The 27533-nt window shown below is 36.1% G+C and overlaps 2 long non-coding RNA genes across 3 annotated transcripts; both read left to right on the top strand.

Moving 5' to 3' along the window:
* The first annotated feature begins 2913 nt into the window (after positions 1–2913).
* On the top strand, positions 2914–6820 carry LOC112779816 (uncharacterized). Of its 2 annotated transcripts, XR_003190875.3 has the most exons (6): positions 2939–3216; positions 3913–4012; positions 4231–4309; positions 5045–5170; positions 5809–5935; positions 6574–6820. It is a non-coding gene; the product is annotated as an uncharacterized lncRNA (long non-coding RNA). The 2 variants fall into 2 exon arrangements; XR_003190874.3 differs by lacking the exon at positions 3913–4012 and having other exon boundaries at positions 2914–3216.
* Positions 6821–7256: 436 nt separating this feature from the next.
* Positions 7257–8219, top strand: LOC112777173 (uncharacterized). Its single transcript, XR_003190332.3, has 2 exons — positions 7257–7395; positions 8034–8219. It is a non-coding gene; the product is annotated as an uncharacterized lncRNA (long non-coding RNA).
* Positions 8220–27533: the final 19314 nt, after the last annotated feature.

Genomic DNA, 27533 nt, shown 5'->3' on the forward strand with positions numbered 1-27533 from the left:
GATTGGTATAGGAGTGTTGATGATGAGAACAAATACCATGTGAAATGGAAAGAGCTTCCATATGATAAATTCTATTGGGAGTTTGAGACAGATATTTCAACATTTCAACCAGAAATAGAAATATTCAATAAATTCTGGTCTAGATCTAGCAAACTTGCCTCTATGAAGCAAAGAAGTAGTGTTAAGGATGATGTTGAATTGAAGAATTACAATATGTAAATTTCGGTCTAAATCCAGCAAACTTGACTCCTACATGTCTCTTTTTATTATAAAAGGTTTAAAAGAAAAAAATTTAAATACAATACTAATTTTGAAATTACATCTCTAGGTCTGACATAATTCTAGCAAAACTGAACCTAAACTAAAGAAACTCAATGTCATTATATGCTCCAGTTGAAAGATTTTTTTGGCAGACGTAAAAAGCATGGAGGAGATGGAATTTGAGCTTGGCATGTAAAGCTCCTTGGATGTGATTGCTGAATTAAAAATTGAGCTCCTCCTAAGAAAACTAACTTTATCCATATTCTATAAGGTTAGTCATAATATATGAGTAGATCCAACTATTCTTCAGTAAAATAGAGCTTACTGCCCCTTCGTTGTCCTCTTACATATATAATTAGAACCAAATCAATAAATACAACTCAAGGTGGTATTTGATGGATGTAATGCATTCTAAATGATTGTGCCAATGGACAATCGCACTGTAACGTTAGATGAAAAAAATAAGATTGAGTAAGAACAATTATCAAATTATCAAAAAAATAATAATAGAATGACCACATAAAAAATATCATAAATAATTAGAACTTATACGTTGAACCGATCAACTTCGATGAAAAACAAAGAACAAATTCTTGTTCTACTAAGTAGTCAAGAAAGAATAACAAATTAAAAAATTAAACAGAATATTTTGCCTCTTAAACCTAGACTCATAAACCATAGAAGAAGCACTATATATAACCTTTAGTAGCATGAAATTAATTATTGATATCAATATCAATTTAATACTATATGATACACACGTACATTAGAGTGAATATCAACAAAGCTATTAACAATTTCGATTATATTTATATCTAATTATGTTTGATTAAAATTATATTATAATAATTAATAATTAGAATAATTGATAATTCAAATTATTGACAATCAGAATGATCTACAATTAGTATAATTATTTACTAAATATTTATTTTATATAATTATAAAAATAATATTTTTCTAAAATAAATTTATAAAAGAGAAGCAAGCAGTATTTTTGGTGCCAGAATATTATCTGTTATAGAATAATGTAATAATAATAATTTTATAATATATTATTCTATAAATATGTTCGACATTTTATAAAATCTAAAATAAAATAAAATTAAAATCAAGGATTGGAGATGCTCATCAACACTTAGTCATTCTGATTTCATAATGTATCATTCTCTATATTGCCTTTAATAAGAGAGAAACAAAAGCGAAGAATAAAAGAAAATCAACTTAAAGATTTTAGTTATAATTTTTATTTAAAAATCTTATTTGTTTTTGTACGAAAGAGTGTAATATTTTGCTATTCTAATTAATTTTATAACTTGTTACGGATTCGGATCCACGGTTCCCGGACCTGGAATAACCATCAAACCTGGTTATCCGGGTTCAAACTACCTCACCCTTCTAGAAGGCCGAAACCGCTCCACTGGAGTCTCTAACTAACTTTCGAATTCAAATATCTTCCTCGTCTTAGCCAACTAAAATAAGATAGGATATTCACCATCACCTATAAATAGAGGACCCAGGTCCCTCCAGGTATTCATTCATTCCTCACACCTTATACCTCTCAGATCCATTCTGACTTGAGCGTCGGATTGTCTTTGCAGGTACCACCCCCCATCGCTCCAGTTAAATAATCCAGCATCCGCCTCGACCCGCAAATTTCCGATCCTTCTCTCAACCCGTACCGGAGGCAACTAGTACATAACTATATATATTACATTGACGGGTTATAAAATTTAAACTTAAAATCAATCTTTTTTATTGGTACAATTGAATATTTATTTTAATTTTAATACTACGGGTATTCTTTTTAAATTATATATCAAATATTTTTTAGGGAAAAAATAAAAATTTGGAAGGCTAGTGGAAAAAAATTGGAAAATTATATTTTAAAAAATTGGGAAAAGCATGCATATAATTGTTTTTTATGTTATAATATCACAAAAATGTTACCCTTTAAATAAAAAACTCAAAATATTTATTTTATTCTTCACATTTGGAAATTACGCTCCAGAGCATTAGATAGAAATTTAAAATAAAAATAAGCGCAGAATATTAATACCGTATAAACAAATAATTTTAAGAAATTAATTGATTTTAAGTTATTTGAAAAATAGAAAAATTTTCAAATTTCTTTATATTCGTACATAGTAAAAGTCCTTTATTTATTTTATTTTTATTTTGATTAACAATATACTACTGTCAGTATTTGAATTTTTTTTTCATATCCACAACTTTTATTGCAAATTTAGTATGTGTTTCCCGTAATTTTATGAAATTATTTAGATTGTATTATTTTATTACTGCGTTGATGATAGGAAATTGCAAGAATTGAAGTGAGTAGCGCACACATGTCACTACAAGAAAAATATGTTTTAGCGATAAACTTTTAGTGGCAATAGTATAATAGCCACTAATTTTTTAATTTAAATTATCTTTTTGCGATAATTATATATTTGCCATTATTACTATATATTATAATGGCAATTATTTTTATTGCCGCTAAAAAATACATAAAAAAAATTTGAAAACAAATTTTAGTGACAATTATTATTATTGCCACTAAATTATTATTTATTTTTATTTTTAATTTTAATTTTTTTAAATTAATACCAGCAATTATTTAATTGCCACTAAAAATATAATATTTTATTTAATTTATTGAATTACAAACCTGTGCAAGGAAGAGAAAATCTTGTCTCAGATATCCCACTGAACCTTGCCTCACATAACCAGAGAGAACCTTGTCTCAAATATCCCATTGAATCTTGCCTCACATAACCACTCCTTGAAAACCCACTCCATCTCAGCTTTCTCCATTGACAACCGCCCACCGCCGCCGTCACAGGCCTTGCCATCGCCGCCTATCGCTCTGCTTTTCCACGCACATCTGTCTTCTTGTTTCCATGTTCTACCTCAGATCTAGGTCAAATCCGCGCCAGATCTACTCAGATCCGGGTTTGTTTTATGATTTGATTTATGTCTCTTCATTAGTTCAGTATAATTTCACAATTTCTCTTTATTTGTTAATTTCTCTTCATTTATTAATTAGGTCTCAAATTGCTTTCTATTTCTTCTTCGTTTGAAAGTTTTGAAAAAATTGTTCAGGTGGTTTTTTTATTTTATGGCAAAAGATTTTGTGCTTTCTTGTCTATTTTGGAATTTGAAGATTCAAAGGTTACATCGTGTATCGTTGTTAAGCTTAATTTTGATTAGTCAAGGTTTTGTGACTTTGAAGTTTGAAAGAATGAACTCGATTTGTCCTCTCAGAATTTCATACCAATTTTGGTCATAGATAGAATTGCTTAGCTTTAGTGATTTCTAAATTCTCAAGGCAATTATTTTTTCCCATAATTTTTGGTCATGCAGCTCCTGCTATGGTGATCCATCCGCAGAGCAACGATTTCTTATTGTACCTGTTCCTTACTTTAATATAAAGAAGAGATGGCATACTTGATTAATTTGTTCATTTTTGTTTATACTCTCCACAAAACTAAATGAAGCAATAAGAAAACGTGTGCTTTAATATATTTGCCTCATGATACTTCTTGGCTAAATGCATGCATTTGGTAATTTCATTGTTTCATACTCTATTCTTTTTCATCTCATAATTTAAATTATAAATATAAATTTAATTGTGATGCACTACCTTAGTTTCAGTTTTAGAAGGTGGTGGTAATAGTGTACCACCCTTTTTGGTTCTGGCAAGAAGCCCTTTGGTCACAGGGGATACCATCATTTCTATCTTTTGATAGTAAGTTCATTTATTAGGTAGTTATATATTATGAATTTTGGACAATTTTGTGGACAATTTTGATAGTAATTTTGTGGACAATTTTTGATTTTAGGATAAAAAGGTATGCCTATTGTAAGAGAAAAACATTTATGCCCCCAACTATATATTCCTGTACTTGACTTGCTCCAACACAATCCTAAATCCTAATCACTTTCTTGCTTTGGTTGCGATAACAGCTTTTTGGGCTGCTTGGACTACCTTTCTCTTGCTCTTTGCTTATTCATACTGCTTTTCATCGGTCTTACATTGAGAATTGTAAGCAACTTTTACCCTTTCATTAATAATTGTATCCATATTTGTTTCATTTTTCTTCTTCCGTAATGGGTATAACCAAAATGCCTTCTTTGTAATAATAATTGAATACAGGTAAATGGCAGAAATATGATATAGGTATATAAAATTTTAATAACGTTAATAATGTCTTCAGATGCTTAATTAATTGGCATATTTTTATCAAAAGTATTCATGTAAAAAAATGAGTTCTTAAGTTACTCATTGTTTCATTGCATGATGCATATTATACTCTAACACCATGGTTTTGTAAGATTAATTTTATTGGCACTGTACCTCTGAATTTTGGTCGTTCTAGTAGTTATATATTATGAATATCACTGGAGCTATATATATTGTACTTGTACTTTCACTTTGTAATGATTGATATAGAGCAGCAATGCTACAAGAGTTTTATTTAGTGCTGAATTCAGCACGTCTCTTCCTTTATCACTTATTTATTGCAGAACACAATTTCTGTGGACATACTTACATTTTTAATTAATTTATTTTCAAATTTATGTAGACCACAGTGCACTATATCACGAAAATTTATTGTAGAATTTGTACATCAATTCATTTCTCCCCTTGGTATCATTGGTTTTGCTGTCTGGGTCTAGAGCCACTTCTGCGCCTGAACAAGACTCTATTTCTGCAAGTTAGCATCTAATCTTCATCTAAAATAAACTCTAATCTGCAAGTTATCATGATAATTTATAGAAGTTGGATGAGAACAAGGAAGAGAGACAGAGAGGATGAGTTCTCATATTTGGTGGCTATTGGGAAATTCTTGTTTCTATTATGTGTGGGAGTGTGACTTTGAGAATTGAGATGACAGAGCACCAGGTACTCGGGTTATACTATTGGTCTGTTTTCATTGCAACTTGGTGGGTCTCAAAAATACTATATAATATTATATTAGATTAAATTATTCAAGGTGGAGGAGAATATATATTATGCTCGTGGTGTCCAATTCATATACGCATGTCTTTGTTACATTTTTTCCCTTGTATCTTTTTAGTAATCAATTTGATTGCCTTTTTCCCACTTATTATTATTATTATTATTATTATTATTATTATTATTATTATTATTATTATTACATTCTTTAGAACCTTATGTCTGCAAATCATTCATGTCTCCGCGTGACTTGTTTTTTCTATACTTAAATTGCCGTTTTCAATTTTAGCTGAAAAGTCAATTAATTGCTAGGTTGGATTAATTTTTTTTAGTAGAAAAGTAATTTTTAAATAAAGTATTTTTATTGAATTTAAAATTTATTTAGATATATATTTTAAAAAAAATATTTTTATTAAATAAAAATATATTATTTATTTTTTAAAAAATTAACAATACTTTATTTTAAGACATTTTGGTTCAATAGTTCAGTAGTTAATTATATGCATTTTGGCACCAGGTTCTGTATCTTCAAATTTTTAACAATAGGAAAAATCTTACAATACTATTGTATTGCATTGTTTCAGAACAGGGTGGTGGAAGGTATAAAAGAGGAAAAAATTCCCAGCTTAAATAAAAAGAAAAATCAGCTATTGTACCTACAGTTTATGCCAAAGTTAAGCAATTTCAATTCAGATTTTTGCCAATTTTAAGGTTAGTGATAATTAACTAACTTTTCTATTTACCTTTGTTAGAGATTAGTTACCTTATTTCCTAGTCTTTGATGTTTGATGCTTATATATTTTTAATTTATTCATTTTAATTAGGATATAAAATATCTATAGAAGGATCATGGACAATTCTTGTTAATTATTTTCTTGAAAGATTATATCTTTATCTATTATTGTTTGAATCCAGCACTAATTAACTAACTAATAGTTATTATTATTGTATAAATTCCGAACATGCCTATGCAGGGAGTGGTGTTTGATTTGAATTTAAAATAGCATGTATTAATGGTAAAAATTAATTATTAATAGCACGCTCTAGCTAGTACATTGTGCATATAGACAAAGAAGTCCAAAATTATCGAAAATTTTTCCTGGCTCTTGTTAGAGAAACTTTCTATTTTATTTTTGTGATAATATTTCAACACGTGGTTTGCAGACATGCCTTGTTTCATGGGTTGTTGCTTTCTATTTTCCCATTCAGATGATGTACTTGAATCTATGCACTTATAATAAATAGATATAATGGAATCTGTTCTCACATAATGCACCTGTTTATTACTCAAGCTTTTTTTACCATGCATTGGAACATTAACTTAACTTAAATTTCAATTTGTTATACAGATGGTGTTATAGGAATTGGCATCACTGCAACTGCTGTGAGACTCGTAGTTGGTGGCTTTGCTGCAGCATTGGTCTAGAAGAATTGAGCATATTTTGGCTTTTTTTTTAATTTTCTACAAAATGTATTCAAAGTCAATGAAATGACAAACAAACCTCTATTATGTATTAACAAATACCACTTTTAACATTCTAGTTTGTCAAAAGGAGCATTTTAATAGAAAGCTTATTTCAATTTTCCTGGTCGAAATACAAATGCAAATTATCATTATTATCATCATCATCATCATCATCATTATTATTATTATTATTATTACATTCTTTAGAACCTTATGTCTGCAAATCATTCATGTCTCCGCGTGACTTGTTTTTCCTATACTTAAATTGCCGTTTTCAATTTTAGCTGAAAAGTCAATTAATTGCTAGGTTGGATTAATTTTTTTTAGTAGAAAAGTAATTTTTAAATAAAGTATTTTTATTGAATTTAAAATTTATTTAGATATATATTTTTAAAAAAATATTTTTATTAAATAAAAATATATTATTTATTTTTTTAAAAATTAACAATACTTTATTTTAAGACATTTTGGTTCAATAGTTCAGTAGTTAATTATATGCATTTTGGCACCAGGTTCTGTATCTTCAAATTTTTAACAATAGGAAAAATCTTACAATACTATTGTATTGCATTGTTTCAGAACAGGGTGGTGGAAGGTATAAAAGAGGAAAAAATTCCCAGCTTAAATAAAAAGAAAAATCAGCTATTGTACCTACAGTTTATGCCAAAGTTAAGCAATTTCAATTCAGATTTTTGCCAATTTTAAGGTTAGTGATAATTAACTAACTTTTCTATTTACCTTTGTTAGAGATTAGTTACCTTATTTCCTAGTCTTTGATGTTTGATGCTTATATATTTTTAATTTATTCATTTTAATTAGGATATAAAATATCTATAGAAGGATCATGGACAATTCTTGTTAATTATTTTCTTGAAAGATTATATCTTTATCTATTATTGTTTGAATCCAGCACTAATTAACTAACTAATAGTTATTATTATTGTATAAATTCCGAACATGCCTATGCAGGGAGTGGTGTTTGATTTGAATTTAAAATAGCATGTATTAATGGTAAAAATTAATTATTAATAGCACGCTCTAGCTAGTGCATTGTGCATATAGACAAAGAAGTCCAAAATTATCGAAAATTTTTCCTGGCTCTTGTTAGAGAAACTTTCTATTTTATTTTTGTGATAATATTTCAACACGTGGTTTGCAGACATGCCTTGTTTCATGGGTTGTTGCTTTCTATTTTCCCATTCAGATGATGTACTTGAATCTATGCACTTATAATAAATAGATATAATGAAATCTGTTCTCACATAATGCACCTGTTTATTACTCAAGCTTTTTTTACCATGCATTGGAACATTAACTTAACTTAAATTTCAATTTGTTATACAGATGGTGTTATAGGAATTGGCATCACTGCAACTGCTGTGAGACTCGTAGTTGGTGGCTTTGCTGCAGCATTGGTCTAGAAGAATTGAGCATATTTTGGCTTTTTTTTTATTTTCTGCAAAATGTATTCAAAGTCAATGAAATGACAAACAAACCTCTATTATGTATTAACAAATACCACTTTTAACATTCTAGTTTGTCAAAAGGAGCATTTTAATAGAAAGCTTATTTCAATTTTCCTGGTCGAAATACAAATGCAAATTATCATTATTATCATCATCATCATCATCATCATCATTATTATTATTATTATTATTATTATTATTATTATTATAGAAAAAAATAGGTTGTTAGTTCTAATTAATAAAGTGAGTATAATTAAAAAAAATTAAGATTTTAGCGGCAATAGTAATGGCAGCTAAAAGTGAATAATAGTATAATTTTAGAACTTTTTTATTGGCTATATAAATTGCCGGTAAAATAAATTTTAGCGGCAATAGTAATGGCAACTAAAAGTGAACAATATTTCCATCTTAGAATTACTTTTAGTGGCCATACAAATTGCCAAAAAAATTGCCCCTAAAAGTTATACACTTTTTGCGGCCATTAAAATGGTCTTTACCGGTAAATATTATAATGGCCACTAAAACCTTTTAGCGGCGGAACATAAGACGGCTAATGTCTAATTTCCGGTAAATATATTAGCGGCTATTTTTATTGCCGCTAAAAGTAAAATAAATGGCCACTAAAAATGATTATTTTTGTAGTCATGGGAATGGACAAGACAAATGAGTGAATGCATGAATGGGCCTGATGAAAGAATGGATTCGAATTAGAGAATATTATATGTTATATTTTAATTTTTTTAATTAGTAATATATAACAAATATATTTTTTTTGGTTTTTTACGGTATCTTTTAACCCAGCAGGTCAAGGACTAATCTGTCGCAGTACTGAGCTCCATTTAAAGGTTTGCTGCAGGCCAATCCCCAACACTTGCCTAAGCGGACTAGTGAGCTAACCACTAGAACCCAACTTGGTTATATATAACAAACAAGTGTAATTATCCGTGCCATGCACATGATAAGATTAAAATTTTAATTTTAATTTTTTTTAAAAATTAATTTGAATTATATTAATTTGATTAATAAAAAAGTAATATGTTATGCATTATTTGATTTTTTTAATCTAGTGTTAATTGGATTAACTCTAAAATAGTTATTAATCGGTTTTAATAATCTACTTTTTTTAATAAATCAGACATATATACTGAATGTGATCATAAATAATATAGTAATAGTCAAATCCACCGACAAATATATTGGCTATTATCACATTATAAAACAAATTAAATATAAAGGCTATTAGCACTTATAAATCTATAAAATTGCACTGTCTTTGATTCGTGCAAGGGTTTACTTATCAAATAAACTTAAAATATGAACAAAAAATATTTATAAAATAGAGGAGAATTATTTCTATGTAAGTCGTCTTGTTCTTGTCTAATTTAGATGGGACTTTCCATAACCTTATAATTCTTGCCTTTATTTTTCAAACTTTTTCATTACATAATCTATCATGGGTAATACTGTTGATAGAATCGTAGTTAGTAGCCCTTAAATATGAAAAATAATAAACAGAAGAAGATATATGTCTGAGATACGAATTTTTTAGATGATAAATAATTGTAACAATTCACTATTAATCCTTATTATACATGGTAATATGACACACTAATTATACATGGTAATAATTAGCAAATATTTTCAATAGAGATACTTGCTACAATTATGTGAAATTTATGCCATTATATTTTATTAACCTTTATGATTAATTCAATAGAAATACTTACTCAATATATATGTTATCGACATTAATTATATGCCAATATTTTTAGGAAAGAGCTAAAAGAGGAGATATATAAATATATATAATATTATTGCTATATAGGAAGCATATATAAATTGCTATATTTTTTTATTATATTATACAACTTAAAATTATAGTATCATGTTATTATTAATTCTAGATACTTGCTATAATTATATCAAATTTAATTATGACTCTAAATAAATAAAATAGATAACATTCAATATTATTTTTTTCTTTTTACATTCAATATTTACTGTAAATATAAAAAATAAAATAATTAATAAAAAAATATGAGCAAAAAATAAAACATGTTAATTAAAATTTAATTTGCTATCTAATTAATCTTGTGTTCATACAATATAACTTTACGAAAATGTTATGAATCACAACCTTTTTTATTCTACAAAACAAAAACACTATATGTAGCCTTTAGTAGTACAAAAATAATTATAAGAATTAATTATTGATATTGATATTAATCACAATTGATTATTGATACACTAATTTTTTAAAAATATATTTTACTTTTTTAAAATATAATGCATGTACCGTGTAGACTTTAATATTATTATTATTATTATTATTATTATTATTATTATTATTATTATTATTATTATTATTATTATTGTTATTATTATTATCAAATTAAATGGGTCACGATTAATGTATGCATTAACTATCTCCTAATAAAATTATTGCACTTGAATGAGAATTAGAACTATATTAATTGATATAATTAGAATGATTAAAACTATCGATGATTGATAAATAGTTTAATAACGCATTAAATATTGATTTAATATAATTATAACGAAGATATTTTTTTAAATTAATATAATCATGGATTATTCATGAGCTAATTGAAATATAATTAGAATAAATTTATTTGAGAGAAAAAAAGAGTTTATGTGTAATTTCTAAAAATTATAATAATTTTTTTATTATATACATAAATAATTATATACATATACATAAATAAAAAAATATATGAATTATATTTTGTTAAACTCCATATTACCTGTAACACCCTAATATTCACTTCCTTATGCTCGAGTCATAAGTCAATGATATTACGGTGGTACAAATCTCAGGTGGATTTTTAATATATAGATATAGGTAATTTTCGAAAGGAGTATTAATCGAGAAGCCTGAAAAGAGTAGAAATAAAATTGCGAAGACGTATCACTCACGTTTCGACAACGAAAAGTTAAACTGCTAAGCCAAACGCGATATACGGACAAGGCATAAAGGAGATTAAGAGATAGATAACAGATAGATATATATACAGCCACTAGTCGCGACCCGCGAAGTTTAGGCCGGCTAGGGTACAATATGAAAATAGTTGACAACAGTATGTCCTAATCTCTCCCGAAGGAAACATGAGAGCCTCTATAGGCAAATTCAAAGAGTTCAATACATAATTTAACCTTTCCAAAACAAAGGTGGAGAGATTCTAATCAAAACACAAGGTAGATGAAATAAAGACCTTTTGCCGTCTCTCAGACGACCCACAACTCACTTCTGAGCACCTGGACCTGTATCTGAAAAACAAGAGATATATCCGGAATGAGAACCCCGGGCCCATGGGTTCCCAGTACGGTAAAAGTGCCAAATAAATACAATGCACTGCAATAAAAACCCACTGAGCATCCTAAACTTCTTCACCAAATATCCAGCCTAAATTCTTACTAATCCATGAATAGGCAACTGTCGTAAGGGGATACTAAATCTAGTTCCTGTTACACATGTTTCCAAACTCGCTGACTCTTCCACGAGTCAGACTCTGAATCATAAGCAAAACTATCACCAGTTGTTCTGCCTCAGCAATTCTATAACAATACATCATACCCTCGCCTGGAGCTAGTGAAACCACATCACTGCGTCTACCCAGGGAGTTCCAATTATCTCATTCAATGATCATCATCATCATGCAATCGCATCATCAATTCATCCCATCAAGAACAGCCCTCACACCCACCGACACCAGCATGAGGGGCCTCTGAGTTGTACAAACACAAGAAATACAGGCAAGTAATACACAAATATGGTACAAGTAGAACAAGTAGCATATAGTCAGGTAACATGGCATATATGATGTAGAAATCCAAAACAAATGGCAAACCCAAACAATTCAAACATATGCAAATGATGAATGCCTGCCCTATGGCTGATGATATCATCTGTCGGTTATCAAGCCAACCCGACATGTCCGGTAGCTAACCCGGGCACAGTCTCTCTGTTGCGTATTGATATCATTAGAGGGAATATGTGTCCTGTTACCATTAGAGGGTATCTGCGCCCTGTCGCCATTAGAGGGTATCTGCGCCCTGTCGCCATTAGAGGGTATCTGCGCCCTGTCGCCCTTACAACCAGGGAGAAAACACAAACATGCTTACATTCAACATATTCCATTATTATTCATTTATCATATGCCTTTATACTCAGCCATAATCCATAATGGCTTTGCCGTAACTCGGCAATAACTTAGCCATCCGGCTCACAGTTCAATCCAGAACTAGCCAATTTATCAACATGGGTCCGCCGTATCCGGCAATAACTCAGCCATTCGACTCATGGTCCAATCAAGAACCAACCATTTATCAATAAATATAGCCCTTCGGCTCATGGCATACACGGTACTTCCACCGCCATCCTCCATATCTCATATAATCATCTTTGATCATCATTGATCTTACCCTTTCCCCCTTGCTTCACTCGCAAGTTACCACATCCCCTAGCTCCTTTCTCATTGCTAGGCATATCATAATGATTTAATACATAAGGGGTGAGATCGGAGGCTTAGAAGTATGAGATTTGGCTTTTAAAACTCAAAAATCAACTTTGGCATGAAAGCAGGGCCACGCGTACGCGCACTCCACGCGCACGCGCGGATGGCCAAAATCTCATAGACGCGCAAGCGTCATATGCGCGGGTTGAAAAATATCCAAACGTCGCGCAAGCGTCAGCCACGCGTACGCGTGGGTGCTCTTGCGCCCAGGCACAAAACTGGCACAACCCTGGCACAACTCTCTGAAAAATAGCTGGGCATTTGGTGCAGCACATCGACGCGCCCGCGCACACCACGCGCACGCGTGGATGGTGCTTTCTGGAAGAACGGCGCATACGCGCCAAGTGCGCCTACGCGCGGAGGGTCGTTCTGCTAAAAATTTTCTAAGTTAAAAGCTGCAGAATTTACAGATTCAACCCCCAATCTTCTGACGGTCATAACTCCCTCATTTTAAATCATTTTTCACCCGTTCTTCGAACGGCATGGACATCCCGGATCCAATTTCATTTCTAAATAAATTTGGCACAAAATAGAGATCCATAGTCCAAGTTATGTCCCGTCAAAATATGCCCAAAAACCATATTTTCATACAAAACCACAAGGTGCCATTTTCAAAACAAGCAATTCTCAACTATTTGCAAAATCAACCAAAACATGCCAATTTCAACCCTTTTTGAAATCAATCAAAATGTACCAAAATCAACATCAAGCCATCCTCAACTCATACATTGACACTTTACCAAAATTCTCAAAACCACATCCAACCATTTCAACACTTCTCAATCAAATGCCTAAAGGATAAACACAATATCATGTCATACATCCTTCCTCATCCCAATTTCCAATAATACCATTTCCAAATCAACCATCATTATACCCAATCAACATCATACTCACTATCACGTGGTTTCACCCACAAATCAACCTTAATCATTCCTCAAGCATATATCACAACATACATATCTCTAATGCATCATCATACCATCAAGGCATCAATAATCATAATTACATATATGATCACATAATATATCTCAACCAAACCAAACATACCTCATCTACATAATTTCACCCAAAATTACCAAATTCCGCACTTCAACTCCTCATACCTTATTATTCAATAACCAACCTAATCATTCATATATTCATTATCTGAAATTCATCCAATCACTTGTGCCATCATACAATGCACACATCGACTTACCTTTCTTAACCCTTTCCGGCCTCCGGACCAAAATTCACGGCCTCCGGCCCAATTTTCACAATTTAAATGCACGAACCACAAATCAATACTCATTACCCAGTACATCAAAATTCTCAATACACCAAGCATACATGGCCACACAATTTTCAACCCAATCATTAATTCACATTGCATACCAACTATGCATATTAGTACCAACCATTTACACAATCCAAACTTAATCCTAGGGGCATCTAGGCTAGGAATTCTCGTCACAACACACGGTACTTAAATGAAACTTAAACCGTACCTCTTGTAGCCAAACCAATTGAGCCTCTTCTTTGGAAGTCTTCGCCAACCTTAGCTCCAAGCCTCACCAAAGCTCCTCAAGCAATACCAATCTCCCAATTGTGCACCAACATCACCAAATACACTAACATAACCAATATCACATACATACATCAACCTAGGGCTCATAAAAATGACAAATCACAAGGGTTTGAGCACATCTTACCTCAGCCCATATGAAGTAGGGATAGAACCCACTTAGAATCCATGTTGGAGTATCCCTAAACACCCAAAGCCACAAGATTTCAACACCAACTACCCAAAAACGTGTAACAGTAGAGAATTTCGAAAACTAGGCAGAGATGAATGGAATACTCACCACAAAACTTAAATAGAACTGTAGAGGATGAGAAGAGTGACGCGTGGCTGCAAACGGCTCGTCAATCGGAGCTCCGTAGCTCAAGTTATGGTGGTTTGAAGATCAAAGAGAGTTAGGTTTTCTCTCTTCTCTTTTCTCTTCCCAATTTCAGCGCCCAACACCCCTTCTTTAGGGCAAAATGAGCTGAAATGCTCATAACTAATGTTCATATATGTTGAGCCTTGGGTCCACTTAGGCCCGGTTCACTTATTTTTGTCCATTGGCCCAATTTTGGACCAAAACCTTTAAGATTAGCGCTCTAAGTCGCACTTCAAATATTTCTACCTCCCCTAATTATAATTCCTCATTTCTTAATCTTATTTACTCATAATCAATTTTCTCAGCTGCAGTACCAGACAGATCTCAGCCGGTACTTCCGGTCAAAATCCCACTGCGCGCTTTTACGCAGAAAACTATGTTTTCCGACTCGGAAAAATTCACTAAATCCAAATATCATATTTAAATCATCAAATTCCAATTGCCAAATCTTCCAACCATATTCGCTCCTATTTAACTTATTATTTAATTAATTTCGGTTAGACCGGGTATTACATTCTACCCCCCTAACAGAAATTTTCGCCCTCGAAAATTCCATCCATCACTACGAGTACGCGAGCATAGTCTGCCTTTATATCAAACGCATAACAGTTTCAAGGTCCTTTTACTCTGCGTGCTTCCGTTGCCGCGCTCTGATTTCTCTATCCCTGAGGGTCTTGGTCATTCGTTCAACACCGACCAACAGCCTCATTCCTTACTTTTATCGTCTTATCAACTCACACCTTATTAAATCTCGAATCATGTCATCAATAAGGTTGCCATCATCGTTAATCATAGTCATTATCCCTCATCGCTATAATCAATTAAAGATCATCACCACACCTTAATCATACTCCATCACTATCCTCTCTCTCTCTCTACCAAGCCAATTCCTCTAATCACAGTTCAACTCCGAGCAAAATCTCCAAACTTACTTTCTTATTCTCAAACCCTCAAATCTTTACATGACTTGCTGATATAAAGTCTCTGGCTTATCAATCAAAAACCCCTTTCATTTCTAGAAATCAAATGAGTTTGGAATAGCAAGTTAACAAAATCATAAGAATCCGCATTTCCTTTAATAATCTATAAAAGCATTTGAAACACATCTCTTTTGTTAAAATTACACATATCAAAAATCATCTTCAAAACCAAAACCAACACTCTTTCAAATTCTTGGGGAAGAATTTTCAGCAGTACCTCCCCAAAAATTGGAGTTTACCACCTGTCACGAGTTTCCTCAAACCAATCTCAGTACCGCATCAACATTTCAATTTAATGGTTTTCACATTCATCTTTCAAAACCAATCATTATAAATCTCAATCTAAATCCAAGGTCACTATGACCCAACATCATGGTACTCATCTCTCAAACACGACAACTTGCACCCTCTCATCATCTAAATTGTGCATTAATGATAATTTCCTCATCCACTTTAGAACCATCAAAGCTCGCAGTCGCAATCATTTCCAACTATTTGGGGATCATTACTTGCAGTAACCTGCTTAACCCTTCTAGTATTCAAACATAAGATACTATAGTAAACTTTTACAGCTCTTATTCGTAGCTATCCTGCGTTACTACTTCCACAAGTTTCCGCTGCTTTATTCTGATCTCTCGTCTAGTACGAGTTCTATCACTTACTTCCTCAAGTACTCAACCACAACTTAGCATGACTGGCATTCACTAGATTTCTATCTATGATAGCCAAAACCACACACCAACTTATTCGTACTTTTAACACGTTGTTACTGATCTTTCGCTTATCAATTCCCAAACCGTCGGATCTAACGGTATCACCCGTTGTTGTAGTGAACACACGACCTTGTTGTTGGCCCTTGGTAGTATTCCGGTTGACCTTCTTAGGACGTTTCCAGGACACGTGTCTAACTCTTCTACAACCATGGCAAAGTTCCAATCCACCTCGACACAGAGTTCCCGGATGATGGCTTTGACATCGCCCACCAGTCATTCCACTCTGAGGTTGCTTTCCGCTAAAGGCCTACCTAATCACTTATGCTCATCAAACCTTCTATTAAGATAACTTAGGGTTATCTAGAACAGATCATAATTTTTCATTCGACCATGTATTATGAGTGAATACCAGCCTTCAGCATTATCTAAAGTGGTAAAGAATTAAGTTATCAGTTTTCTTATTACCTCAGGTATGAAAATCAGACCTGGCAGTCTCCCGGTCCTTCCGATGTGGGCAATCTCTGACCAAATGTCCTAGCTTTCCGCAATTGTAACACAAACTCGAACCATAACGACACGGTCTATTTGGGTGATGACCTCCACATCTCTGACAGCTCAAAACATCCGAAGCAGCCACTATTTGCTTTTCCCTACCTTTTCCTTGGGAATTCTTATTCGTTGCAAGGTCATTTCGCTTTTGGGGAAAATGTTGTGGGTATCCTCTTCTCTTAAACTCTTGACCCCTTGTTGGGTATTCTTGATTGTGCTCCCTGCGGTGGGACTCCTGACGGTCATTCTTCGCCTCAACAGCCTTCCTCACACATTCTTCAGCAATACGGCTCTTGTTCACAAGTTCGGAGAAGACCCTAATCTCCATCGGTCCAACGGAGCTCAGGATTTCACTTCGAAGTCCTCCCTCATACTTAATACACTTCCATTCCTCGAAGTCTCCCGGGGCTCCTTGACACATGCGGGAAAACCTGAATAGCTCCTCAAATTTGTCTGTATACTCAGATACGGACATAGCACCTTGCTTTAACTGCAGTAACTCCAATTCCTTGGCTGTCCTGGCATAATTCGGAAAGTACTTCTTATAGAATTCCACCTGGAAGGCATCCCATGTGATAAGATCATTCCCCTGTTGCAGGAGATGTCGAGTCCCTTGCCACCAATGCGATGCTTCCCCGGTGAGTAAATAGGTAGCGAATTCAACACACCGCTCTTCAGGCACCAACTGCGCTTGCAGTGCTTGCTCCATGGCCTGAAACCAGGTGTCAGCTTCAGTCGGGTTTGTGGTTCCCTTGAACTTAAGTGGATTAACCTTTAAGAAGGTTGCCAGTGTCATCGGGCCCTGAGCTTCCCTTCCGCCATTGCCATTATTGTTTATCTGTTGCCCAAGAGCCTCCGCAGTGGCCTGCATAGCCGCAGCCATATTCTCCAACACCGTCATAAGGTTTACCAGGTTATTCGGGTTAATTTCCGGTTCCTGCGTGTTAGTACGGTCTCTCTCACGTCCCCGACCGGATCCACGAGGCACCATCTGGTTCCTATACACACCAAACAATCGATATCAACTTGATCAGTCTCAATATCGGAAGTATATTGCTTCAAAGTACCAAAGGTACAGTCATGGACATCATGCTAGATGTATCGGTTAGATACCCTAACTAGCACAGGCACAGACTCAGAGTATGCATTAGAGCATAAGCAGTTTCATCCCTCAGGCTCACGAGGACGAACTGCTCTGATACCATAATGTAACACCCTAATATTCACTTCCTTATGCTCGAGTCATAAGTCAATGATATTACGGTGTTACGACTCTCAGGTGGATTTTTAATATATAGATATAGGTAATTTTCGAAAGGAGTATTAATGGAGAAGCCTGAAAATAGTAGAAATAAAATCGCGAAGACGTATCACTCACGTTTCGACAACGAAAAGTTAAACTGCTAAGCCAAACGCGATATACAGACAAGGCATAAAGGAGATTAAGAGATAGATAACAGATAGATATATATAGCCACTAGTCGCGACCCGCGAAGTTTAGGCCGGCTAGGGTACAGTATGAAAATAGTTGACAATAGTATGTCCTAGTCTCTCCCGAAGGAAACATGAGAGCCTCTATAGGCAAATTCAAAGAGTTTAATACATAATTTAACCTTTCCAAAACAAAGGTGGAGAGATTCTAATCAAAACACAAGGTAGAGGAAATAAAGACCTTCGCCATCTCTCAGACGACCCACAACTCACTTCTGAGCACCTGGACCTGTATCTGAAAAGCAAGAGATATATACGGAATGAGAACCCCGGGCCCATGGGTTCCCAGTATGGTAAAAGTGCCAAATAAATACAATGCACTGCAATAAAAACCCACTGAGCATCCTAAACTTCTTCACCAAATATCCAGCCTAAATTCTCACTAATCCATGAATAGGCAACTGTCGTAAGGGGATACTAAATCTAGTTCCTGTTACACATGTTTCCAAACTCGCTGACTCTTCCACGAGTCAGACTCAGAATCATAAGCAAAACTATCACCAGTTGTTCTGCCTCAGCAATTCTATAACAATACATCATACCCTAGCCTGGAGCTAGTGAAACCACATCACTGCGTCTACCCAGGGAGTTCCAATTATCTCATTCAATAATCATCATCACCATGCAATCGCATCATCAATTCATCCCATCAAGAACAGCCCTCACACCCACTGACACCAGCATGAGGGGCCTCTGAGTTGTACAAACACAAGCAATACAGGCAAGTAATACAAAAATATGGTACAAGTAGAACAAGTAGCATATAGTCAGGTAACATGGCATATATGATGTAGAAATCCAAAACAGATGGCAAACCCAAACAATTTAAACATATGCAAATGATGAATGCCTGCCCTATGGCTGATGATATCATCTGTCGATTATCAAGCCAACCCGACATGTCCGGTAGCTAACCCGGGCACATTCTCTCTGTTGCGTATTAATATCATTAGAGGGAATATGTGCCCTGTCACCATTAGAGGGTATCTGCGCCCTGTCGCCATTAGAGGGTATCTGCGCCCTGTCGCCCTTACAACCATAGAAAAAACACGAACATGCTTACATTCAACATTTTCCATCATTATTCATTTATCATATGCCTTTATACTCAGCCATAATCCATAATGGCTTTGCCGTAACTCGATAATAACTCAGTCATCTGGCTCACAGTTCAATCCAGAACTAGCCAATTTATCAACATGGCTCCGCCGTATCCGGCAATAACTCAGCCATTCGGCTCATGGTCCAATCAAGAACCAACCATTTATTAATAAATATAGCCCTTCCGCTCATGGCATACACGGTACTTCCACCGCCATCCTCCATATCTCATATAATCATCTTTGATCATCATTGATCTTACCCTTTCCCCCTTGCTTCACTCGCAAGTTACCACATCCCCTAGCTCCTTTCTCATTGCTAGGCATATCATAATGATTTAATACATAAGGGGTGAGATCGGAGGCTTAGAAGTATGAGATTTGGCTTTTAATACTCAAAAATCAACTTTGGCATGAAAGCAGGGCCACGCGTACGCGCACTCCACGCGCACGCGCGGATGGCCAAAATCTCATAGACGCGCAAGCGTAATATGCGCGGGTTGAAAAATATCCAAATGTCGCGCAAGCGTCAGCCACGCGTACGCGTGGGTGCTCTTGCGCCCAGGCACAAAACTGGCACAACCCTGGCACAACTCTCTGAAAAATAGCTGGGCAGTTGGTGCAGCACATCGACGCGCCCGCGCACACCACGCGCACGCGTGGATGGTGCTTTCTGGAAGAACGGCGCATACGCGCCAAGTGCGCCTACGCGCGGAGGGTCGTTCTGCTAAAAATTTTCTAAGTTAAAAGCTGCAGAATTTACAAATTCAACCCCCAATCTTCTGACGGTCATAACTCCCTCATTTTAAATCATTTTTCACCCGTTCTTCGAACGGCATGGACATCCCGGATCCAATTTCATTTCTAAATAAATTTGGCACAAAACAGAGATCCGTAGTCCAAGTTATGTCCCGTCAAAATATGCCCAAAAACCATATTTTCATAGAAAACCACAAGGTGCCATTTTCAAAACAAGCAATTCTCAACTATTTGCAAAATCAACCAAAACATGCCAATTTCAACCCTTTTTAAAATCAATCAAAATGTACCAAAATCAACATCAAGCCATCCTCAACTCATACATTGACACTTTACCAAAATTCTCAAAACCACATCCAACCATTTCAACACTTCTCAATCAAATGCCTAAAGGATAAACACAATATCATGTCATACATCCTTCCTCATCCCAATTTCCAATAATACCATTTCCAAATTAACCATTATTATACCCAATCAACATCATACTCACTATCACGTGGTTTCACCCACAAATCAACCTTAATCATTCCTCAAGCATATATCACAACATACATATCTCTAATGCATCATCATACCATCAAGGCATCAATAATCATAATTACATATATGATCACATAATATATCTCAACCAAACCAAACATACCTCATCTACATAATTTCACCCAAAATTACCAAATTCCGCACTTCAACTCCTCATACCTTATTATTCAATAACCAACCTAATCATTCATATATTCATTATCTGAAATTCATCCAATCACTTGTGCCATCATACAATGCACACATCGACTTACCTTTCTTACCCATTTCCGGCCTCCGGACCAAAATTCACGGCCTCCGGCCCAATTTTCACAATTTAAATGCACGAACCACAAATCAATACTCATTACCCAGTACATCAAAATTCTCAATACACCAAGCATACATGGCCACACAATTTTCAACCCAATCATTAATTCACATTGCATACCAACTATGCATATTAGTACCAACCATTTACACAATCCAAACTTAATCCTAGGGGCATCTAGGCTAGGAATTCTCGTCACAACACACGGTACTTAAATGAAACTTAAACCGTACCTCTTGTAGCCAAACCAATTGAGCCTCTTCTTTGGAAGTCTTCACCAACCTTAGCTCCAAGCCTCACCAAAGCTCCTCAAGCAATACCAATCTCCCAATTGTGCACCAACATCACCAAATACACTAACATAACCAATATCACATACATACATCAACCTAGGGCTCATAAAAATGACAAATCACAAGGGTTTGAGCACATCTTACCTCAGCCCATATGAAGTAGGGATAGAACCCACTTAGAATCCATGTTGGAGTATCCCTAAACACCCAAAGCCACAAGATTTCAACACCAACTACCCAAAAACGTGTAACAGTAGAGAATTTCGAAAACTAGGCAGAGATGAATGGAATACTCACCACAAAACTTAAATAGAACTGTAGAGGATGAGAAGAGTGACGCGTGGCTGCAAACGGCTCGTCAATCGGAGCTCCGTAGCTCAAGTTATGGTGGTTTGAAGATCAAAGAGAGTTAGGTTTTCTCTCTTCTCTTTTCTCTTCCCAATTTCAGCGCCCAACACCCCTTCTTTAGGGCAAAATGAGCTGAAATGCTCATAACTAATGTTCATATATGTTGAGCCTTAGGTCCACTTAGGCCCGGTTCACTTATTTTTGTCCATTGGCCCAATTTTGGACCAAAACCTTTAAGATTAGCGCTCTAAGTCGCACTTCAAATATTTCTACCTCCCCTAATTATAATTCCTCATTTCTTAATCTTATTTACTCATAATCAATTTTCTCAGCTGCAGTACCAGACAGATCTCAGCCGGTACTTCCGGTCAAAATCCCACTGCGCGCTTTTACGCAGAAAACTATGTTTTCCGACTCGGAAAAATTCACTAAATCCAAATATCATATTTAAATCATCAAATTCCAATTGCCAAATCTTCCAACCATATTCGCTCCTATTTAACTTATTATTTAATTAATTTCGGTTAGACCGGGTATTACATTCTACCCCCCTAACAGAAATTTTCGCCCTCGAAAATTCCATCCATCATTACGAGTACGCGAGCATAGTCTGCCTTTATATCAAACGCATAACAGTTTCAAGGTCCTTTTACTCTGCGTGCTTCCGTTGCCGCGCTCTGATTTCTCTATCCCTGAGGGTCTTGGTCGTTCGTTTAACACCGACCAACAGCCTCATTCCTTATTTTTATCGTCTTATCAACTCACACCTTATTAAATCTTGAATCATGTCATCAATAAGGTTGCCATCATCGTTAATCATAGTCATTATCCCACATCACTATAATCAATTAAAGATCATCACCACACCTTAATCATACTCCATCACTATCCTCTCTCTCTCTCTCTACCAAGCCAATTCCTCTAATCACAGTTCAACTCCGAGCAAAATCTCCAAACTTACTTTCTTATTCTCAAACCCTCAAATCTTTACATGACTTGCTGATATAAAGTCTCTGGCTTATCAATCAAAAACCCCTTTCATTTCTAGAAATCAAATGAGTTTGGAATAGCAAGTTAACAAAATCATAAGAATCCGCATTTCCTTTAATAATCTATAAAAGCATTTGAAACACATCTCTTTTGTTAAAATTACACATATCAAAAATCATCTTCAAAACCAAAACCAAAACTCTTTCAAATTCTTGGGGAAGAATTTTCAGCAGTACCTCCCCAAAAATTGGAGTTTACCACCTGTCACGAGTTCCCTCAAACCAATCTCAGTACTGCATCAACATTTCAATTTAATGGTTTTCACATTCGTCTTTCAAAACCAATCATTATAAATCTCAATCTAAATCCAAGGTCACTATGACCCAACATCATGGTACTCATCTCTCAAACACGACAACTTGCACTCTCTCATCATCTAAATCCAATTGTGCATTAATGATAATTTCCTCATCCACTTTAGAACCATCAAAGCTCGCAGTCGCAATCATTTCCAACTATTTGGGGATCATTACTTGCAGTAACCCGCTTAACCATTCTAGTATTCAAACATAAGATACTATAGTAAACTTTTACAGCTCTTATTCGTAGCTATCCTGCGTTACTACTTCCACAAGTTTCCGCTGCTTTATTCTGATCTCTCGTCTAGTACGAGTTCTATCACTTACTTCCTCAAGTACTCAACCACAACTTAGCATGACTGGAATTCACTAGATTTCTATCTATGATAGCCAAAACCACATACCAACTTATTCGTACTTTTAACACGTTGTTACTGATCTTTCGCTTATCAATTCCCAAACCGTCGGATCTAACGGTATCACCCGTTGTTGTAGTGAACACACGACCTTGTTGTTGGTCCTTGGTAGTATTCCGGTTGACCTTCTTAGGACGTTTCCAGGACACGTGTCCAACTCTTCTACAACCATGGCAAAGTTCCAATCCACCTCGACACGGAGTTCCCGGATGATGGCTTTGACATCGCCCACCAGTCATTCCACTCTGAGGTTGCTTTCCGCTAAAGGCCTACCTAATCACTTATGCTCATCAAACCTTCTATTAAGATAACTTAGGGTTATCTAGAACAGATCATAATTTTTCATTCGACCATGTATTATGAGTGAATACCAGCCTTCAGCATTATCTAAAGTGGTAAAGAATTAAGTTATCAGTTTTCTTATTACCTCAGGTATGAAAATCAGACCTGGCAGTCTCCTGGTCCTTCCGATGTGGGCAATCTCTGACCAAATGTCCTAGCTTTCCGCAATTGTAACACAAACTCGAACCATAACGACACGGTCTATTTGGGTGATGACCTCCACATCTCTGACAGCTCAAAACATCCGAAGCAGCCACTATTTGCTTTTCCCTACCTTTTCCTTGGGAATTCTTATTCGTTGCAAGGTCATTTCGCCTTTGGGGAAAACGTTGTGGGTATCCTCTTCTCTTAAACTCTTGACCCCTTGTTGGGTATTCTTGATTGTGCTCCCTGCGGTGGGACTCCTGACGGTCATTCTTCGCCTCAGCAGCCTTCCTCACACATTCTTCAGCAATACGGCTCTTGTTCACAAGTTCGGAGAAGACCCTAATTTCCATCGGTCCAACGGAGCTCAGGATTTCACTTCGAAGTCCTCCCTCATACTTAATACACTTCCATTCCTCGAAGTCTCCCGGGGCTCCTTGACACATGCGGGAAAACCTGAATAGCTCCTCAAATTTGTCTGTATACTCAGATACGGACATAGCACCTTGCTTTAGCTGCAGTAACTCCAATTCCTTGGCTGTCCTGGCATAATTCGGAAAGTACTTCTTATAGAATTCCACCTGGAAGGCATCCCATGTGATAAGATCATTCCCCTGTTGCAGGAGACGTCGAGCCCCTTGCCACCAATGCGATGCTTCCCCGGTGAGTAGATAGGTAGCGAATTCAACACACCGCTCTTCAGGCACCAACTGCGCTTGCAGTGCTTGCTCCATGGCCTGAAACCAGGTGTCAGCTTCAGTCGGGTTAGTGGTTCCCTTGAACTTAGGTGGATTAACCTTTAAGAAGGTTGCCAGTGTCATCGGGCCCTGAGCTTCCCTTCCGCCATTGCCATTATTGTTTATCTGTTGCCCAAGAGCCTCCGCAGTGGCCTGCATAGCCGCAGCCATATTCTCCAACACCGTCATAAGGTTTACCAGGTTATTCGGGTTAATTTCCGGTTCCTGCGTGTTAGTACGGTCTCTCTCACGTCCCCGACCGGATCCACGAGGTGCCATCTGGTTCCTATACACACCAAACAATCGATATCAAGTTGATCAGTCTCAATATCGGAAGTATATTGCTTCAAAGTACCAAAGGTACACTCATGGACTTCATGCTAGATGTATCGGTTAGATACCCTAACTAGCACAGGCACAGACTCAGAGTATGCATTAGAGCATAAGCAGTTCCATCCCTCAGGCTCACGAGGACGAACTGCTCTGATACCATAATGTAACACCCTAATATTCACTTCCTTATGCTCGAGTCATAAGTCAATGATATTACGGTGTTACAACTCTCAGGTGGATTTTTAATATATAGATATAGGTAATTTTGGAAAGGAGTATTAATCGAGAAGCCTGAAAAGAGTAGAAATAAAATCGCGAAGACGTATCACTCACGTTTCGACAACGAAAAGTTAAACTGCTAAGCCAAACGCGATATACGGACAAGGCATAAAGGAGATTAAGAGATAGATAACAGATAGATATATATAGCCACTAGTCGCGACCCGCGAAGTTTAGGCCGGCTAGGGTACAGTATGAAAATAGTTGACAACAGTATGTCCTAATCTCTCCCGAAGGAAACATGAGAGCCTCTATAGGCAAATTCAAAGAGTTCAATACATAATTTAACCTTTCCAAAACAAAGGTGGAGAGATTCTAATCAAAACACAAGGTAGAGGAAATAAAGACCTTCGCCATCTCTTAGACGACCCACAACTCACTTCTGAGCACCTGGACCTGTATCTGAAAAGCAAGAGATATATACGGAATGAGAACCCCGGGCCCATGGGTTCCCAGTATGGTAAAAGTGCCAAATAAATACAATGCACTGCAATAAAAACCCACTGAGCATCCTAAACTTCTTCACCAAATATCCAGCCTAAATTCTCACTAATCCATGAATAGGCAACTGTCGTAAGGGGATACTAAATCTAGTTCCTGTTACACATGTTTCCAAACTCGCTGACTCTTCCACGAGTCAGACTCAGAATCATAAGCAAAACTATCACCAGTTGTTCTGCCTCAGCAATTCTATATCAATACATCATACCCTCGCCTGGAGCTAGTGAAACCACATCACTGCGTCTACCCAGGGAGTTCCAATTATCTCATTCAATAATCATCATCATCATGCAATCGCATCATCAATTCATCCCATCAAGAACAGCCCTCACACCCACTGACACCAGCATGAGGGGCCTCTGAGTTGTACAAACACAAGCAATACAGGCAAGTAATACACAAATATGGTACAAGTAGAACAAGTAGCATATAGTCAGGTAACATGGCATATATGATGTAGAAATCCAAAATAAATGGCAAACCCAAACAATTTAAACATATGCAAATGATGAATGCCTGCCCTATGACTGATGATATCATCTGTCGGTTATCAAGCCAACCCGACATGTCCGGTAGCTAACCCGGGCACATTCTCTCTGTTGCGTATTAATATCATTAGAGGGAATATGTGCCCTGTCACCATTAGAGGGTATCTGCGCCCTGTCACCATTAGAGGGTATCTGCGCCCTGTCGCCATTAGAGGGTATCTGCGCCCTGTCGCCCTTACAACCAGAGAGAAAACACAAACATGCTTAAATTCAACATTTTCCATCATTATTCATTTATCATATGCCTTTATACTCAGCCATAATCCATAATGGCTTTGCCGTAACTCGACAATAACTCAGCCATCCGGCTCACAGTTCAATCCAGAACTAGCCAATTTATCAACATGGCTCCGCCGTATCCGGCAATAACTCAGCCATTCGGCTCATGGTCCAATCAAGAACCAACCATTTATCAATAAATATAGCCCTTCGGCTCATGGCATATACGGTACTTCCACCGCCATCCTCCATATCTCATATAATCATCTTTGATCATCATTGATCTTACCCTTTCCCCCTTGCTTCACTCGCAAGTTACCACATCCCCTAGCTCCTTTCTCATTGCTAGGCATATTATAATGATTTAATACATAAGGGGTGAGATCGGAGGCTTAGAAGTATGAGATTTAGCTTTTAAAACTCAAAAATCAACTTTGGCATGAAAGTAAGGCCACGCGTACGCGCACTCCACGCGCACGCGCGGATGGCCAAAAACTCATAGACGCGCAAGCGTCATACGCGCGAACGCGTGGGTTGAAAAATATCCAAACGTCACGCAAGCGTCAGCCACGCGTACGCGTGGGTGCTCTTGCGCCCAGGCACAAAACTGGCACAACCCTGGCACAACTCTCTGGAAAAATAGCTGGGCATTTGGTGCAGCACATCGACGCGCCCACGCACACCATGCGCACGCGTGGATGGTGCTTTCTAGAAGAACGGCGCGTACGTGCCAAGTGCGCCTACGCGCGGAGGGTCGTTCTGCTAAAAATTTTCTAAGTTAAAAGCTGCAGAATTTATAGATTCAACCCCCAATCTTCCGACGGTCATAACTCCCTCATTTTAAATCATTTTTCACCCGTTCTTTGAACGGCATGGACATCCCGGATCCAATTTCAGTTCTAAACAAATTTGGCACAAAACAGAGATCCGTAGTCCAAGTTATGTCCCATCAAAATATGCCTAA

The sequence above is a fragment of the Arachis hypogaea genome, chromosome 19 (genome assembly GCF_003086295.3).
Source record: "Arachis hypogaea cultivar Tifrunner chromosome 19, arahy.Tifrunner.gnm2.J5K5, whole genome shotgun sequence".
NCBI classification, from domain to species: domain Eukaryota; kingdom Viridiplantae; phylum Streptophyta; class Magnoliopsida; order Fabales; family Fabaceae; genus Arachis; species Arachis hypogaea.